This window comes from Garra rufa, chromosome 19 (assembly GCF_049309525.1).
Source record: "Garra rufa chromosome 19, GarRuf1.0, whole genome shotgun sequence".
Classification (NCBI taxonomy): Eukaryota; Metazoa; Chordata; class Actinopteri; order Cypriniformes; family Cyprinidae; genus Garra; species Garra rufa.
In genome coordinates this window covers 3,068,121-3,080,446 of record NC_133379.1, presented here as the reverse complement: position 1 = coordinate 3,080,446, position 12,326 = coordinate 3,068,121, and positions in this window count along the sequence as shown.

Below are 12,326 nucleotides of genomic sequence, written 5' to 3'. Positions count from 1 at the left end.
GTCATGTATAATTGTCAGTCGGACATCTCGGAGCTCATGTCTTAACACACTGCTGAACACATCACTCTCTGTATAAGCTCACAAACAACTGCATTTAGCTGTTGATATTTTCTAATGGGTGGACTGAATTAAATCGCTGCAATATTGTAATTTTAAAGGCTGTCAAATTCGTGCAAATTATGTCGTTCATCTCCATGTATACTCGTTGAAGGCAACCTGTATGCGGTGAAGGAAATGCTTAGGGGTTTCAATAAATTCGCTCAAACAGCTGAATTCAGGTCTTGATGTGTTCTAATGGGTATTTACAATTAAATGGCTGGAATATTGTAATTTTAAAGGCGTTATTTATATGCATTTTCCACCGAAGTCAAAGTGAAAGTATAGGTCACAGCTCGGTAACATGTTCGTTAGTGAAACCTACTGAATAGCTCATTTGCAGCTAATGTTGTTCTTTAAAATATTCTTCTATATTTATTGTGTTGAATCGCTAGAGTGTTTTTATTTAAATGCTTTTAAAAGACGTGCAGTCATAATTCTCAGTCGAGTAAGTTAGCTCCGACCCGTGAAAGCTCATCTGTATAACACATTTGCTGAAGACAGTGCTTTAACTTTGAAATAAAACAGATCACAAAAGGCTGATTTGTTGATGTGTTCTAATGGGTATTTACAAATAAATCGCTGAAATATATTAATTTTAAAGGCGTTCTAATTCGTGCAAATTATGTTGTTTATGAGCACATACAGAGAGAGTACATGCTGACGGCTTGTATAAGCGCTGACGGGTGCGAGCTTTTCTTTTACAAGAAATACTCACAAACCACTGAATTTAGCTGTTGATATGTTCTAATGGGTATTTAGAGTTAAATCGCTGTAATATTTACATTTTTAAGGCGGTATTTATTTGTATTTCCACCGTTTTCAGAGTGACTGTAAGTAAGAGGTTTGAATCCCGCCTCTTCAGTCGAGAGGTATTACTGTTAGAGGGCGCATTTTTTCTCAGCCCATGTAATTCATTGGGAAATTTGTCATATTCAAAAATTAATAATAAATCAACTGTACATCTGATCAGTCCAAATAGATATAGCAACTCTTTCGGGACCAGGGCCCAGGTCTCTGCCAAGTTTGGGCCTTGTGGCTTCAAAGGCCTCGGAGGAGTAGGTGTCAGAAATTTCTTTAGCTCATAAGAATAATAAAATATAACTAGAAGCTAAAGTTCGATGACAAACTTTAAATGTTGGCTTGGAGAGCCAAATTGGGCAGCCTTGGGGCAAAAGGGCCAGCCCAGAACACCATAGTGGATTAATATGTGTATTTTAGGTTAAAACGGCTTGCCATACTGGAATAAGTGATGAGCGCCTGCTTCAAAGCCGCGTCGTGTTGCCGTGCGGTTGAGCCGAAAAGCAGAAATAAGCAAGCATTTAAACTTTTTATTATATGACTGAACTATTATTGTGTTGGATCGCTGGAGTGTTCGTATTAAAATACCTTTAAAAGACGTGCAAATGATGTCTTTGTTAACAGACACATAAATGCAGCAGTGCATCTCATGAAAAACGTCATTTGCACCCAATGCAGGTCTTTAAAATATTCTTCTATATTTATTGTGTTGAATCGCTGGAGTGTTTGTATTTAAATGCCTTTAAAAGACGTGCAGTCATGTATAATTCTCAGACGGACATCTCGGAGCTCATGTCTAACACACTGCTGAATGCAGCACTCTCTGTATGAAAACAAAATGCTCACAAACAACTGCATTTAGCTGTTGATATTTTCTAATGGGTGGACTGAATTAAATCGCTGCAATATTGTAATTTTAAAGGCGTTCTAATTCGTGCAAATTATGTCGTTCGTCTCCATGTATACTCGTTGAAAGCAATCTGTACGCGGTGAAGGAAATGCTTAGGGTTTTCAATAAATTCGCTCAAACAGCTGAATTCAGGTCTTGATGTGTTCTAATGGGTATTTACAATTAAATGGCTGGAATATTGTAATTTTAAAGGCATTATTTATATGCATTTTCCACCAAATTCAAAGTGAAAGTAAGTCACAGCTCGGTAACATGTTCGTTAGTGAAACTGAAAAGCTCATTTGCAGCTAATGTAGTTCTTTAAAATATTCTTGTATATTGATTGTGTTGGATCGCTGGAGTGTTTTTATTTAAATGCTTTTAAAAGACGTGCAGTCATGTATAATTCTCAGTCGGGTAAGTTAGCTCCGATCCGTGAAAGCTCGTCTGTATAACACATTTGCTGAAGACAGTGCTTTAACTTTGAAATAAAACAGATCACAAAAGGCTGATTTGTTGATGTGTTCTAATGGGTATTTACAAACAAATCGCTGAAATATATTTATTTTAAAGGCGTTCTAATTCGTGCAATTTATGTTGTTTGCGAGCACATGTAGAGAGAGAGTAGCCTAGTGCTGACGGCTTGTATAAGCGCTGAAGGGTGCGAGCTTTTCTTTTACAAGAACTACTCACAAACCACTGAATTTAGCTGTTGATATGTTCTAATGGGTATTTAGAGTTAAATCGCTGTAATAATGACATTTTTAAGGCGATATTTATTTGTATTTCCACGGATTTCAGAGTGACTGTAAGTAAGAGGTTTGAGTCCCGCCTCTTCAGTCGAGAGGTATTACTGTTAGAGGGCGCATTTTTTCTCAGCCCATGTAATTCATTGGGAAATTTGTCATATTCAAAAATTAATAATAAATCAACTGTACATCTGATCAGTCCAAATAGATATAGCAACTCTTTCGGGACAAGGGCCCAGGTCTCTGCCAAGTTTGGGCCTTGTGGCTTCAAAGGCCTCGGAGGAGTAGCTGTCAGAAATTTCTGTAGGTCATAAGAATAATAAAATATAACTAGAAGCTAAAGTTCGATGACAAACTTTAAATGTTGGCTTGGAGAGCCAAACCGGGCAGCCTTGGGGCAAAAGGGCCAGACCAGAACACTTAGAGCTCTCTAATTGAATTGTTGCTAGTAAAAATGGCAGTACGACAAGAAATGCTTAGTATATTTTAGGCTAAAACAGCTTGCCATAGAGGATTGTGTGTGGATTTTAGGTTAAAACAGCTTGCCATACTGGAATATTGCTCCATTAGAGGGCGAAATTTTAGGAATTTTTAATGCAAAAAAATTAATATTAAATCAACTGTAAGTCTGATCATTCCAAAAAGATATAGCAACACTTTCGTGACCAGGGCCCAGGGCTCCGCCGAGTTTGGGGCTTGTAGCCTTAAAGCTCTAGGAGGAGTAGCGTATAGAATTTTAGTCTCAGAAGAAGTTTAATAATAATAATAATAATAATAATAATAATAAGTTTAAATAGCATAACAATATGTTGGCTTCTCCAAGCCAACATAACTAGAAGCTAAAGTTCGATGACAAACTTTAAATGTTGGCTTGGAGAGCCAAATTGGGCAGCCTTGGGGCAAAAGGGCCAGCCCAGAACACTTAGAGCTCTCTGATTGAATTGTTGCTAGTAAAAATGGCAGTACGACAAGAAATGCTTAGTATATTTTAGGCTAAAACATAGAGGATCGTGTGTGGATTTTACGTTAAAACGGCTTGCCATATGCAGCGCATGCTTGAAACCCACGACGCGTTGCTGTGCGGTTGAGCCTAAAAGCAGAAATAAGCAAGCATTTAAGCTGTGTATTATATTACTCTACTATTATTGTGTTTAATCGCTGGAGTGTTTGTATTTAAATACCTTTAAAAGACGTGCAAATGATGTGTTTGATGATGCAGACGAAGACTGAGCAGTGCATCCAATGTTAGTTAAGCCTATGAAAAAAGTCATTTGCACCCAATGTAGGTCTTTAAAATATTCTTCTATATTTATTGTGTGCAATCGCTGGAGTGTTTGTATTTAAATGCCTTTAAAAGACGTGCAGTCATGTATAATTGTCAGTCGGACATCTCGGAGCTCATGTCTAACACACAGCTGAACGCAGCGCTCTCTGTATGAAAACAAAATGCTCACAAACAACTGCATTTAGCTGTTGATATTTTCTAATGGGTGGACTGAATTAAATCGCTGCAATATTGTAATTTTAAAGGCGTTCTAATTCGTGCAAATTATGTCGTTCGTCTCCATGTATACTCGTTGAAAGCAATCTGTACGCGGTGAAGGAAATGCTTAGGGGTTTCAATAAATTCACTCAAACAGCTGAATTCAGGTCTTGATGTGTTCTAATGGGTATTTACAATTAAATGGCTGGAATATTGTAATTTTAAAGGCGTTATTTATATGCATTTTCCACCGAAGTCAAAGTGAAAGTATAGGTCACAGCTCGGTAACATGATCGTTAGTGAAACCTATTGAATAGCTCATTTGCAGCTAATGTAGTTCTTTAAAATATTCTTGTATATTTATTGTGTTGGATCGCTGGAGTGTTTTTATTTAAATGCTTTTAAAAGACGTTCAGTCATGTATTATTCTCAGTCGGGTAAGTTAGCTCCGAGCCGTGAAAGCTCGTCTGTGTAACACATTTGCTGAAGACAGTGCTTTAACTTTGAAATAAAACAGATCACAAAAGGCTGATTTGTTGATGTGTTCTAATGAGTATTTACAAACAAATCGCTGAAATATATTTATTTTAAAGGCGTTCTAATTCGTGCAATTTATGTTGTTTGTGAGCACATGCACAGAGAGAGTAGCCTAGTGCTGACGGCTTGTATAAGCGCTGAAGGGTGCGAGCTTTTCTTTTACAAGAACTATAAAACCACTGAATTTAACTGTTGATATGTTCTAATGGGTATTTAGAGTTAAATCGCTGTAATAATTAAATTTTTAAGGCGATATTTATTTGTATTTCCACCGATTTCAGAGTGACTGTAAGTGAGAGGTTTGAGTCCCGCCTCTTCAGTCGAGAGGTATTACTGTTAGAGGGCGCATTTTTTCTCAGCCCATGTAATTCATTGGGAAATTTGTCATATTCAAAAATTAATAATAAATCAACTGTAAGTCTGATCAGTCTAAAAAGATATAGCAACTAACTTCAGAGCAGGACCCAGGTATCTGCCAAGTTTGGGGCTTGTGGCATTCAAGCCCTAGGAGGAGTAGCGTTTGTAAATTCGTGTACCATAAGAATAATAACATATAATAATAATAATAAGTTTAAATAGCATAACAGTATGTTGGCTCTCCAAGCCAACATAATAATAATAATAAGTTTAAATAGCATAACAGTATGTTGGCTCTCCAAGCCAACATAATAATAACTAGAAGCTAAAGTTCGATAACAAACTTTAAATGTTGGCTTGGAGAGCCAAATTGGGCACCCTTCGGGCAAAAGGGCCAGCCCAGAACACTTAGAGCTCTGTAATTGAATTGTTGCTAGTAAAAATGCTATTACGATAAGTAATGCTTAGTATATTTTAGGCTAAAACAGCTTGCCATAGTTGATTAATATGTGTATTTTAGGTTAAAACGGCTTGCCATATCTTAAGATTCGTGCAGCGCCTGCTTCAAAGCCACGACACGTTGCTGTGCGGTTGAGGCGAAAAGCAGAAATAAGCAAGCATTTAACCTTTTTATTATATGATTGTACTATTATTGTGTTGAGTCGCTGGAGTGTTTGTATTAAAATACCTTTAAAAGACGTGCAAATGATGTCTTTGTTAACAGACACATAAATGCAGCCGTGCATCTCATGTTAGTTAAGCCTATGAAAAACGTCATTTGCACCCAATGTAGGTCTTTAAAATATTCTTCTATATTTATTGTGTGCAATCGCTGGAGTGTTTTTATTTAAATGCCTTTAAAAGACGTGCAAATGATGTATTTGCTGACAGACTGATAATAAAGCCATACATCTGATGTTCGTTAGTGAAACGTTTGAAATAGCTCATTTACACCCAATGTAGCTCTTTAAAATATTCTTCTATATTTATTGTGTTTAATCGCTGGAGTGTTTGTAATTAAATACCTTTAAAAGACGTGCACATGATGTCTTTGATGATGCAGACGAAGAACTGAGCAGTGCATCCAATGTTAGTTAGTTAAATCTATGAAACAGCTCATTTGCACTCAATGCAGCTCTTTAAAATATTCTTCTATATTTATTGTGTGCAATCGCTGGAATTTTTTTATTTGATTACCTTTAAAAGACGTGCAAATGAATTATTTGTTGACACAGACGGATATGCAGCCGTACATCTCATGTTCGTTATTAAAAACCTTTGAAACAGGTCATTTGCATTCAATGCGGCTCTTTAAAATACTCTTCTATATTTATTGTGTTGGATCGCTGGAGTGTTTTTATTTAAATGCTTTTAAAAGACGTTCAGTCATGTATAATTGTAAGTCGGGTAAGTTAGCTCCGAGCCGTGAATTCGCTCGTCTTTATAACACATTTGCTGAAGACAGTGCTTTAACTTTGAAATAAAGCAGATCACAAAAGGCTGATTTGTTGATGTGTTCTAATGGGTATTTACAAATAAATCGCTGAAATATATTTATTTTAAAGGCGTTCTAATTCGTGCAATTTATGTTGTTTATGAGCACATGCAGAGAGAGTTCGTGCTGACGGCTTGTATAAGCGCTGAAGAGTGCGAGCTTTTCTTTTACAAGAACTACTCACAAACCACTGAATTTAGCTGTTGATATGTTCTAATGGGTATTTAGAGTTAAATCGCTGTAATATTTAAATTTTTAAGGCGATATTTATTTGTATTTCCACCGATTTCAGAGTGACTGTAAGTAAGAGGTTTGAGTCCCGCCTCTTCAGTCGAGAGGTATTACTGTTAGAGGGCGCATTTTTTCTCAGCCCATGTAATTCATTGGGAAATTTGTCATATTCAAAAATTAATAATAAATCAACTGTACATCTGATCAGTCCAAATAGATATAGCAACTCTTTCGGGACAAGGGCCCAGGTCTCTGCCAAGTTTGGGCCTTGTGGCTTCAAAGGCCTCGGAGGAGTAGCTGTCAGAAATTTCTTTAGGTCATAAGAATAATAAAATATAATAATAATAATAATAACTAGAAGCTAAAGTTCGATGACAAACTTTAAATGTTGGCTTGGAGAGCCAAATTGGGCAGCCTTCGGGCAAAAGGGCCAGCCCAGAACACTTAGAGCTCTGTAATTCAATTGTTGCTAGTAAAAATGCTATTACGATAAGTAATGCTTAGTATATTTTAGGCTAAAACAGCTTGCCATAGTTGATTAATATGTGTATTTTAGGTTAAAACGGCTTGCCATATCTTAAAATTCGTGCAGCGCCTGCTTCAAAGCCACGACGCGTTGCTGTGCGGTTGAGGCGAAAAGCAGAAATAAGCAATCCTTTAACCTTTTTATTATATGACTGTACTATTATTGTGTTTAATCGCTGGAGTGTTTGTATTAAAATACCTTTAAAAGACGTGCAAATGATGTCTTTGTTAACAGACACATAAATGCAGCCGTGCATCTCATGTTAGTTAGTTAAGCCTATGAAAAACGTAATTTGCACCAAATGCAGTTCTTTAAAATATTCTTCTATATTTATTGTGTTGAATCGCTGGAGTGTTTTTATTTAAATGCCTTTAAAAGACGTGCAGTCATGTATAATTGTCAGTCGGACATCTCGGAGCTCATGTCTACACTGCTGAACGCAGCGCTCTCTGTATGAAAACAAAATGCTCACAAACAACTGCATTTAGCTGTTGATATTTTATGGGTGGACTGAATTAAATCGCTGCAATATTGTAATTTTAAAGGCGTTCTAATTCGTGCAAATTATGTCGTTCGTCTCCATGTATACTCGTTGAAAGCAATCTGTACGCGGTGAAGGAAATTAGGGGTTTCAATAAATTCACTCAAACAGCTGAATTCAGGTCTTGATGTGTTCTAATGGGTATTTACAATTAAATGGCTGGAATATTGTAATTTTAAAGGCGTTATTTATATGCATTTTCCACCTAAGTCAAAGTGAAAGTATAGGTCACAGCTCGGTAACATGATCGTTAGTGAAACCTATTGAATAGCTCATTTGCAGCTAATGTAGTTCTTTAAAATATTCTTGTATATTTATTGTGTTGGATCGCTGGAGTGTTTTTATTTAAATGCTTTTAAAAGACGTTCAGTCATGTATTATTCTCAGTCGGGTAAGTTAGCTCCGAGCCGTGAAAGCTCGTCTGTGTAACACATTTGCTGAAGACAGTGCTTTAACTTTGAAATAAAACAGATCACAAAAGGCTGATTTGTTGATGTGTTCTAATGAGTATTTACAAACAAATCGCTGAAATATATTTATTTTAAAGGCGTTCTAATTCGTGCAATTTATGTTGTTTGTGAGCACATGTAGAGAGAGAGTAGCCTAGTGCTGACGGCTTGTATAAGCGCTGAAGGGTGCGAGCTTTTCTTTTACAAGAACTATAAAACCACTGAATTTAACTGTTGATATGTTCTAATGGGTATTTAGAGTTAAATCGCTGTAATAATTACATTTTTAAGGCGATATTTATTTGTATTTCCACCGATTTCAGAGTGACTGTAAGTGAGAGGTTTGAGTCCCGCCTCTTCAGTCGAGAGGTATTACTGTTAGAGGGCGCATTTTTTCTCAGCCCATGTAATTCATTGGGAAATGTGTCATATTCAAAAATTAATAATAAATCAACTGTAAGTCTGATCAGTCTAAAAAGATATAGCAACTAACTTCAGAGCAGGACCCAGGTATCTGCCAAGTTTGGGGCTTGTGGCTTTCAAGCCCTAGGAGGAGTAGCGTTTGTAAATTCGTGTACCATAAGAATAATAACATATAATAACTAGAAGCTAAAGTTCGATGACAAACTTTAAATGTTGGCTTGGAGAAGCAAACCGGGCAGCCTTCGGGCAAAAGGTCCAGCCCAGAACACTTAGAGCTCTCTGATTGAATTGTTGCTAGTAAAAATGCTATTACGATAAGTAATGCTTAGTATATTTTAGGTTAAAACAGCTTGCCATAGTGGATTTATGTGTATTTTAGGTTAAAACGGCTTGCCATACAACAAGTGTGCAGCGCGTGCTTGAAAGCGTTGCTGTGCGGTTGAGCCTAAAAGCATTAATAAGCAAGCATTTAAGCTGTGTAATATATTACTCTACAATTATTGTGTTTAATCGCTGGAGTGTTTGTATTAAAATACCTTTAAAAGACGTGCAAATGATGTCTTTGTTAACAGACACATAAATGCAGCCGTGCACCTCATGTTAGTTAAGCCTATGAAAAACGTCATTTGCACCCAATGCAGGTCTTTAAAAAATTCTTCTATATTTATTGTGTTGAATCGCTGGAGTGTTTTTATTTAAATGCCTTTAAAAGACGTGCAGTCATGTATAATTCTCAGTCGGACATCTCGGAGCTCATGTCTAACACACTGCTGAATGCAGCGCTTTCTGTATGAAAAAAAAAATAGTCACAAACAACTGCATTTAGCTGTTGATATTTTCTAATGGGTGGACTGAATTAAATCGCTGCAATAATGTAATTTTAAAGGCGGTCAAATTTGTGCAAATTATGTCGTTCGTATCCATGTAAACTCGTTGAAAGCAATCTGTACGCGGTGAAGGAAATGCTTAGGGCAGGGGCGTAGCAACCGGGGGGGACGGGGGGGACACGTCCCCCTCACTTTTAGAAACAGGTGATTCTGTCCCCCGCACTTTTTTTTTTACCTAGCGCCAATATTTCCGCCCCTGGTCTCTGATTTGTTACTTAGATTTGAGTGAAGTAACATTTAGCCAATCACAGCGCGAATTTCTTGGGCATCTGCCATGAGCTTCAAATCTTGTTGTTCTTGTAAACAGAATGTATGACCTTATGCATGGAGCGTTCTTTAGAACTTCCGCATAAAGATAAGTAGCTCGTAAACTTCCGCTGAAGCTCATTTTATATGTGCTATATATTAGGTGGACACTCTTAAGACTGATCTAGTGCCTCGTTCTTATCAGAAACTTAGAAAAATTATAATTGCAACATTATAAACAATGTTAGCGGCATGAACATTAAAGGTTGTATCAGCGATTTCTAGCCTAAAACATAAAGTGTCGATTTCAGCTTACCTTTCATCACGATCCGCTCGCTGCCTGCCCCATAAATTGTCTGTGAAAAAACCGCGTCTCTCTGGTCAGCCTAGGGTCCAAGATATGCCAAAAAAAAAAAACAATCGGCGCTATCAACACACCACAAATAACCAAACAGTGTTCCAACCAATCAGCGTCAGGGGGTTCGTGTTGTGGACTTTCCTACTGGTGCAGGGATGTGAGGGAGGCGGAGCGAAAGTCCACAACACCAAATCCCTGACGCTGATTGGTTGGAACACTGTTTGGTTATTTGTGGTGTGTTGATAGCGCCGATTGTTTTTTTTTTTTTGGCATATCTTGGACCCTAGGCTGACCAGAGAGACGCGGTTTTTTCACAGACAATTTATGGGGCAGGCAGCGAGCGGATCGTGATGAAAGGTAAGCTGAAATTGACACTTATGTTTTAGGCTAGAAATCGCTGATACAACCTTTAAGTTTCATATTATTTAACAACATTTAATTTAAATGCCGAGCCTGGTAATCCTTACTCACCATATCTGTATAGTTGTACATTTAAATGCTGACAGCTAAACACTATCATAACGTGTTTAGGCTAACCTTAGCTAGCTAGCGATACTTCTCTTCAGGGACATCTTAATCTTATTGTTGATAATCACTAACTTGCTTTTATAGTCATGAACACATTTATTAAAATCTTGCAATATTTCAAAGCCTTTATTATTTTCTAACTCTACAGCTTTGAAATAAAATGTACTTCAAGGACTCACTTTTCATTCATAAAAAAGGCATCGAAAAAATGACTTTTCACGGAAACAACGTCTATTTTTGGCTAAAATAATATGGAATTACCCATATAACCAATAGATGGCAGCAGAGGATTATTTATTATGCAGCTGCATCTCCCTATATTTTTCAAGACGTCTTGCTTTTCGATTTATTATAAAATTACCAGTATAATAAATTGTAATAATAATAAATACCACCCTAAAGTATATAGTATAGCAAGTGAAGGTCATTAAGCTCACACACAAACAGCCTATAAGGGTGAATTATTTAAATACTAATATATAGTTCACTACAAATAAGTTCAATATTTATGGTATAATAATTAAATAATTCACTCAATATGAATCGATAGGAATTTGAAATATTTTATAAAATTGAACAACTACTTTTAAGTTTTATCTTGAACTGTTAAATCTATTAAATAGCCTACATTTAACCAACACAAACTTGTTACTGCTGTAGTTTTGTTACTCGGAATTTAGTCAGTCATTTAAGCTCTTTTTATTTACATCAGCTTGTTTTTTCGTCCGGTTATTACTGCCAATCATAATGACTCGAGCATATTTAGCCGATTTACTCACAAATTTTTTTAAACTGCCATTTGTCATTCTTGAAATGGTATACATGGACGTTTGGTCCTCTTAGATAAACAACACTTTTCTTCGATTGTGAATGGATTATGTAGAGAAAACGAACAAAGTATGCTCATATTACGGCACAGTACAGTTGACCGGAAATGTCTTAGCTGGCTTGTCTAAACAAGGAAGTATTTCGTGCATATGGTCAATTATTCTGTATGAACATCACCTTTGGGTCACATGACCATACTGTCCCCCCCACTTTTAAATTGGCTGCTACGCCCCTGGCTTAGGGGTTTCAATAAATTCGCTCAAACAGCTGAATTCAGGTCTTGATGTGTTCTAATGGGTATTTACAATTAAATGGCTGGAATATTGTAATTTTAAAGGCGTTATTTATATGCATTTTCCACCGAAATCAAAGTGAAAGTAAGTCTCAGCTCGGTAACATGTTCGTTTGTGAAACTGAAAAGCTCATTTGCAGCTAAGGTAGTTCTTTAAAATATTCTTGTATATTTATTGTGTTGGATCGCTGGAGTGTTTTTATTTAAATGCTTTTAAAAGACGTGCAGTCATAATTCTCAGTCGGGTAAGTTAGCTCCGAGCCGTGAAAGCTCGTCTGTATAACACATTTGCTGAAGACAGTGCTTTAACTTTGAAATAAAACAGATCACAAAAGGCTGATTTGTTGATGTGTTCTAATGGGTATTTACAAACAAATCGCTGAAATATATTTATTTTAAAGGCGTTCTAATTCGTGCAATTTATGTTGTTTGTGAGCACATGTCGAGAGAGAGAGAAGCCTAGTGCTGACGGCTTGTACAAGCGCTGAAGGGTGCGAGCTTTTCTTTTACAAGAACTACTCACAAACCACTGAATTTAGCTGTTGATATGTTCTAATGGGTATTTAGAGTTAAATCGCTGTAATATTTGAATTTTTAAGGCGGTATTTAT